The following is an 8208-nucleotide window of genomic DNA, read 5'->3' as shown; positions in this document are numbered from 1 at the left end:
AAAAGCAAACCAACCAATGCACAGGCCAGATCCCCACCACCTGATTTATGGGGCTCTCACAAGCCACTGTCTCTGCCCTAATTACCCCAGGGTCAGGTTCCAGACAACTAAAGGCAGCCCCTGTGCCCCAGATCCCATTCAGGTTACTCAAACTAGCCAATCCTAAGCCTGCTTGCCGTCCCTCGCCTGCTCCTCCCCGCGGAAGCCGCAGTAAAGACTTCCTTCTCACGCTGTTTGCCCACGTCGACCCTGGTGCTTCCCTGTGTGGCCCCCTCCTACAAACTGTGAGTAACCAACTATCTTTCCCACGGCAGTCCCTCCTGGTCTGTTGGCATTTGCTATACCTAAATAATGACAAAATCTACATTTTTTAAAAGATGCCTATTTATCTTTTGATTGTCTGTCTCCCCTACCAGAGTCTAAGTCCCATAAAAGCAGGGCTTTTTTCTCTGCTGTACTTGGTTCATATTCATTGCTCAATACAATGAATCAAAGTTTGAAAAAAAGTTTGCTGACCTCCAAAACCTCATCGGGAGAGCCTTTGTTAGGCACTCTTCTCATATCCCCAAGATTGGGCATCTCCTAAGGCCTGTTACCTGACACTCCGTGTTGCTCACCTATTCTTTTTTTTAAAATTGAAAAAAATATATATATATATTTTAACATCTTTATTGGAGTATAATTGCTTTACAATGTTGTGTTAGTTTCTGCTGTATAACAAAGTGAATCAGCCATATGCATACATATGTCCCCATATCCCCTCCCTCTTGCGTCTCCCTCCTACCATCCCTATCCCACCCCTCTAGGTGATCACAAAGCACGGAGCTGATGAAGTGAGAGAGTAGCATGGACATATACACACTACCAAATGTAAAACAGATAGCTAGTGGGAAGCAGCTGCACAGCACACGGAGATGCACAGCTCACCTATTCTTTGACCTTTGGTTTTAAACATGCTATGCTCTGAACATGCACATTCCCCCAGAATTTGTATGTTGAAACCCTAACTCATGAACACTGAGCCCTCACGAATGTGATTAGTGCCCTTAGAGAAGAGGTTCCAGGACTTTCCTCTCCCTTCCGCCCTGTGAGGACACAGTGAGAAGGCAGCCATGTGCAACCCAGAAGAGGATTTTCACCAGAACCGGGCCATGCTGGCACCCTGACCTTGGACTTTCAGCCTTCAAAACTGTGAGAAGTCAATGTCTGTTGTTGAAGCCCCCAGTGAATGTGACTCCTCTTACAGCAGCCCAAACAGAACGGATTCCAGAGTCTCGTCCCTTCCTGCTGCTTAGCTGAGCTGCAGGCCCATGGCTCTAACTGCTCGGTAAGCAGTTCTGCTGTTGGCCTCGTGTCCACGTACAGTCACTGGCCCTACCTTTGGCATTCAGTGGTGATGACCCTTTGGAGCAGAAGAGGCCCTTGTGTAGCATTGTTTCATTTACAGTTTACAGATGGTAAAACAAAGGCCCAGGGAGGGGATATGACTTGACTAATGCCATGCAAAATGCTGGAGCTTGAATAAAAATCTGAGAGACATCAGTGCTCTTTCCAAATATACCATTCTGCTTTTCTCGGTTAATTTGTAAAATCACAATAAAATAAATGTATCTGTTTCCTACTAACAAATTGCTACCATCGACAGCAAAGAACAGTTCTGAAGCATGTTTGCATCTCTTACCTAAGCTCATAGATGTCATGTGGCTTCACGCTGCAATTCAGCATCTTCCCCTTTTCCTCCAGTGGGTATCTCCTGGAGTCTCCACCCCTTCGTCACCTCGGGGCATGTGATGCCCCATGAGAGCCGTCCAGGCCCTGACCCTTCGTGGTCAAGTGCTCCGAATCCCCTGGCACCTTCTGTTGTATCTCTTCAGCCCAGGCTCCCAGGAGAAGGTTCTGGAAGACTGTCACTGCCTAGCCTATGTGTCAGCTCCATCTGATGCAGACTCATGCTCACCAGTCAGAGGGACCTGAAAGCCATTCACAGCCCACTTAGCAGGATATGAGAGTTGAGATGCAGAGAGAGGCTCCAGGGTGAGATGAAGTGCTGTCCTTTCAAGGCAGTGCAGCCGATAGTCTCAGGCTTGGTCACCTTCTAAGAAACCATGCACCATCCAACAGCCCTCCCATAGCCAAGGGCACAAACTCTTCTTTCTGCTAGATTCTGCCCATCTGAGAACATGCTCAAACCTGTCGCCAGTGTAAGGAAAATTGCCTTGGCACCATATCCAGCTGACACCCCGCAGCTCTTTGCCTGCCAAATAAACTTCTGAACAGAGCTGTCTACACTTTCCCACTCCACACCTTCCTGTGATGTGCTGTTCTCTCACAGCCACCAGTGTGACCTTCTTAACGGCTCCTGTTACCTGTTCCAGAGCTGCCAATGTCATTATGTCACTCTTAGGTTAGTCTTGAAACTCAGTTCCTCAAAGGTGCCATGTTCCTCCCCCAAACCCAGGCCCTCTGTTCTTGTGCTTGTCTAGCAGGACTCTGGTAGGAGTGGTGGGAAAGTCAGTGTCCTGGGAAATAAGCTCCAAAAATAACACCAAGCTCTTCAAAGTCAGCTTCTAAGACCAGTGCCAGCAACACAAACTTCCGCATGTCTAGCTCTTATCACATCCAAAGCTCTCCAAGCATATATATTTATTTTCAATCTCACTGCAACTCTGAGAAGTAGGTAGGGTCTTATTCCCATATTAAGTGGAGAAAACAGAGGGGTGGGAAGGTTTGGAGATTCCAAGTCACCCCAAATCCGATCATGCTTACATCTCTGATAGAGATTCCTCAATACGTGTCTACGACATGGCAGGGACCTCTAATTAGAGTTGATGGATAAAAAGATATGGGGATCTTTCTTAAAACAATCTAATCCTCCAAGAAATTTATGAAATGATCTCATCTCACCCAACTCTTCCATCCTTCGTTTCCCAGAAGATTTATTTGCTCTCTATTATCTGCATGGGAAGGATAGAAAAGTATCCTCTGTCAGCCTTTGGATCTCACTTGTCTATACCCTTCTTACTCTGCCAGCTTGGTTTCCCTCAAAAAGACTGTGCTCATGACCACTTCAGTTCCTTTCTTCAGAATACCCACCCTATCTCTAAACATATGTTCAAATATTTCCCATTTTGAGACGCATCTTAATCTTTTTCATAAGGCTTCCTTGAATACTCCAGCCTCAACTGATAGCTCTTTCTCACAAAAGCCCATGTTAATGCATGTGCTTTCATAATAGGAAGAGTAAATTCAAATGCCTCCACCAGGGATTGGTCCTTGACTCCAAGAAATTTATGAAATGATCTCATCTCACCCAACTCTTCCATCCTTCGTTTCCCAGAAGATTTATTTGCTCTCTATTATCTGCATGGGAAGGATAGAAAAGTATCCTCTGTCAGCCTTTGGATCTCACTTGTCTATACCCTTCTTACTCTGCCAGCTTGGTTTCCCTCAAAAAGACTGTGCTCATGACCACTTCAGTTCCTTTCTTCAGAATACCCACCCTATCTCTAAACATATGTTCAAATATTTCCCATTTTGAGACGCATCTTAATCTTTTTCATAAGGCTTCCTTGAATACTCCAGCCTCAACTGATAGCTCTTTCTCACAAAAGCCCATGTTAATGCATGTGCTTTCATAATAGGAAGAGTAAATTCAAATGCCTCCACCAGGGATTGGGTCCTTGACGTAAGCATGAAAAGCGGCCAGTGAACATCAGCAGGAATTCTTGCTCCTCTTTCAAAGCAACTCCTGGCATACATTTGGAAGCACAGGCTGACCAGGCAAAATGCACATTTGTTGTGGATGCCATCTTGTTCCTGTGCCCTGAGTGCCCTTCTGTTAGATGTGATCATCCACTTTCATTTGTTCTGTCCTCTTTCATGAACAGAGTTGCTAAGTAATGAAACGTAGACATGACATTGGAAATTCAAAATGACATCAAAAGGAATTTAACTAGGGGGAGAAATGTGATCAGAGCTATACTTGATGGAGTTGAATAAAGTGTCAGAGTTAACCATCTGTGAGACAAGAGACAGGTCAAAGGAGAGAACATTCGGTTGGGCAGCCATCCAGGTGGGCCAGTGGAGACTCAAGTCAGGTTCGCTGTAATGGGTGTAGTGATGGGAGGAGAAAAATTCAAAGGCATTTTGTATGAACATTGTAAATTATCTTCACTGGCGATTTCAGGTGCTTAAAATAATTCATCAGGATCCGCATCCCAAAGTGTTTACAGTTATCCTCTCAGGGGGTAGAAGACCTCCACTCCCTCTGAGACCCTCATTCCCTGTGAGGCAAGCCCAGTCCCTGGTTCTGGAAGAGCCTTCCTCAGATAGACTATGACAACAAGCACAGCATGCTCTCACCCTGTTCTCAACATCAAAGTCCAAACTACACTCTGTCCTTTCAGCACCAGAATCCCCAAACGCCTGCATGTACTTGCCTGTCATAACGTCCTACCGCTCCCCCTTTTCTGAAAACTCTGTCAGCTGTCTGATGCCGGCTGGATCTCATTCTCACCTCATAGCCCTCCTCTAGCCTTTTATCACACCTGAAAGGTGGTTCTCCCTTGAGGACTCTGATGCTCCTGCAGCCCCTCAGGAGAAGCTTCACCTTTCATCCCACATATCTCCGGGTCAGAAAGTGGGTTGGGGTTCAGACTTCACCTCATGCACTTAAAATAAAAAATTCTTGAGATGAATGCCTCTCAGCTATACTACCTCCCTTCCCCTCACAGCCCAGGCCTTGAATCCCTCTTACTGCTTATCTCACAGAAAGTCACTCCCCGCCCACTCTCTTAATGATACTGGCTCTGGTACAAGTCCCACCATCATTCTGGGAGCCTCCAGCACATATATGGATGACCTATTCAGACCTTGGTCTCTCAGATCCTGAGATCTTCACCTCCAAGAACCTTCTCATCAATTCTTCCTCAATTGCCTGTTTCCAAGGCTATCCTAGATTTTGTCACCACCCACAGCTGCTTCACATCTAGTACCTATGAGGAAGGCCTGCTGCTTGTCTACGATAATCTCACCTTCCTCCAGTTGACCTATGTGTCTACTCTCCTTCTGAGTATATTCCTCTTTTGTTCTTACCATCCATAAACCCTCTTCTTCAATTCTCTCATTTTTTGTAGTTTATTTTTTATCTGACATATAGTAAAATTCACTCTTTTTGGTGTACAGTCTGGTGTACAATGAATCTTGACCATTGCATAGAAACGTGTAAACATCACTACAGTCAAGATGCAGAACAAGTTCATCATCCCTAAAAGTTCCCTGAGGCTGCCCTTTGTATTAAATCTCTCCCTTAGCCCCAGCTGCAGATCTGATCTGTTCTGTGCCCCCTGTTTGACTTTTCTAGAATTGAAATCTAATCAGGATGTCAGTGACCTTAATCCATGACAGAAATCACATTCACCCAGTTATTCAAGGGAGACGTTTAAGGATCATCCTAAACAATTCCTTCTTCAGACCCTACATCTAATCAGTTATTGTGTCTTAATATTTCTGGAATCCCTTCTCCCTTTCAGTGAGCTAGGAGAAGTAAGAAAAAATAAGTTATAGGGGTTTCACACCTAGGCAGCATGGTTTCGATATTGATGGTCATTATTCTTCAGTTTTACTTGAGGCTGAACACAGATTTTATCATTGTTGATGTTAGGAGAAAGAGTTGAGAAGGTTTAGGACAGAAAACTCCTAAGCTTTTTAGGCTGTAGCCTTCTTTTGGAAAAGAGAATATTGCTATAGTATTTATATGTGATATATTTTAGTGGATTAATTCCTCATCAGGGGATTGTGATAACCTTTCACAATGTATAGCATTCCTATATAAATAAATATTGGAGCAAACTATATGCTTTATTCTTCCACACGTTTTGTGGAATATTGTCTAGGGTGAATCTTACTATGAGTAAGATACCTCTTCTGTCTTGTCAGGAACTTCAGAGTATCCATGATCTCTCTTTTTTTAATAGAATTCTATTATATTCTTCTTATTCCATGATCTCTTACTGCTTGTCCATCTACCTTTTCACTCCAAACAGGTCATTTCTTAAAGCTTGTAAGTAAGCTCAAATTTCCTCCCAATTATAAAGCAAAGCACTTCACCACCACCCCGCCCCAAAGCCTCCCCATCTCTCTTCTCCCTCATACTTGTACTTGTACCTCTGCGAGGGCTGTTTCTAGTCTGACTCGGTTTCCTCATCTTCTGCTCCCTCTCTCTTCTGCATCCCAATTCTTCTCAGTTATCAACATTACTCCACACAACCGATGCTCTCAAAGGCAGGAGTTCTTGATCTTACTTAGGTCCACAGACCTTAGGAATCCATGGAAATAATCTGAGGGGCCCATGATTGGTGGAGAAAACTGTATCTTTATTTTCATTAACCTCCTACTGAAATATAACACATCTTTAAGTCGTGAATATAGGTAACAAACACAAAGGTATTTGCATCATTTGTGTTTTCGCCACAAGTATAGGTCAGAGATATATTTATATCGCACTATAGTTGTTGCAAAAGTCTCAAAATATCACTTTATCATTACTTTCACATGATGGTATTTAAAATGTTAATAGTACAAGTGTTACTATCAAAGATCAATTAGAAATATTTTTACAACTGAAATTCAATTTCAATATGATTGTTTTATTTTGTAATGTTCTGCACTTTATTTTATTCATTTAGAGGCATTATTCTGAGAAGAGGTCTGTCGAGTTAGCATACTGTTGAAGTTTGGTGACACAGACATGCACCAAGTTTAAGACTCCCAGCTCCAGGTCAACAGTAAACTCTGTAATAATAATTTTACAAACATCAATTTAACTTTTTCTTTTTTTCATAATTTAACCTTTGTCAAGCTTTATCATCCTTGACCCACGGGCACACCTCTTTCCTCAAATACCAGCTTCCCTTTCCCTGACCCCTACTTTCCTGTTTCCTTCTCCCATCCACTTTTCTGGCTGACATTTTCCATGTCTGTTGAAAGCTCAGGCAATTTAATATGCCAACCAAATGTCGGTATCCTCCTGAGCCGTCCTCCCCTTTTTTATTCAGTCCTTCTAACCATCATGTCTTATCCCACAGCTTTAATTACTCCCGATGAAGAGACAGGTCACAAAGTTACGTTTTAATTCAGACCACTGCCTTAGATGATCCAAAATCATCTTCACTCAACATATCAAAAACTGGGTTCAAAATCTTGCTCTGACACACCCTCTCTGCAATACAACTAACAGTGATATAGAAACCAACCTGTTCATGATTTCCCTGAAGGCAAGTCCACTCATCCAACCGGGAAAACTTTCACACCTTCCTCCTCTCACCGAACATCAAATCGGTTCTCAAATCCTAAAGATTCTACTCCTATGTGTCTTCTAAATGTGTCTACATCCTTCACTCTAAAGCCCCACCCCCAGTCTCCCTACAAAGGCTGCATTCCCTCCATCTATTTTCTTTGTGGCTGTAGTTAACTTTTAATACAAATCATCGTACGATAGTGTCCTTGGGAAAGCATATCGAGAGCTTTTCACAGCCCTCAAGACAGAGAAGACATGCTGCAAATGCCCCACAAGACCCCTCAACCCTTCTGTTCTGGGGGCTGGCCACGTGGCTCACCATTGTTGTGGGCCCCCTGCTTCCTCCCCACCCCAATGTAGGTTCTTTCCTTCTTAGACACCACTCTCTCCAATCTACTCCCCATCCTACCATCAACCAATTAATTCAATCTAATCAGTGTTGGACTGCCTTTTTTTTTTTTTTCGTGGTATGCGGGCCTCTCACTGTTGCGGCCTCTCGCATTGCAGAGCACAAGCTCGGACGCGCAGGCTCAGCGGCCATGGGTCACGGGCCCAGCCGCTCTGCGGCATGTGGGATTTTTCCGGACCGGGGCATGAAGCCGTGTCCCCTGCATCGGCAGGTGGACTCTCAACCACTGCGCCACCAGGAAAGCCCTGCCTTTTTTTAATACAAAAAAAAAAAAATCTAGTAAAATCTAATATCACTTCTTCAGGGAAGAGTTCCCTCCTGGTATCTCTGGGTTAGGGGTTTCTACTCCCCCTCTATATCGCCATAGCACATTGTACATTTATAGCACATTGGAATCTTGTGTTATTTAGGATAGTTGCAGTTTTATATTTATTTACATGTACTGTGTAATTATTTATTTAAGCCTCCCTGCCTCCAACAGAGGGAGGCCAGTAATCTCTAC

This window comes from Lipotes vexillifer, unplaced genomic scaffold (assembly GCF_000442215.2).
Source record: "Lipotes vexillifer unplaced genomic scaffold, Lipotes_vexillifer_v1.1 scaffold1359, whole genome shotgun sequence".
NCBI lineage: Eukaryota > Metazoa > Chordata > Mammalia > Artiodactyla > Lipotidae > Lipotes > Lipotes vexillifer.
This window is presented reverse-complemented; position numbering follows the sequence as displayed.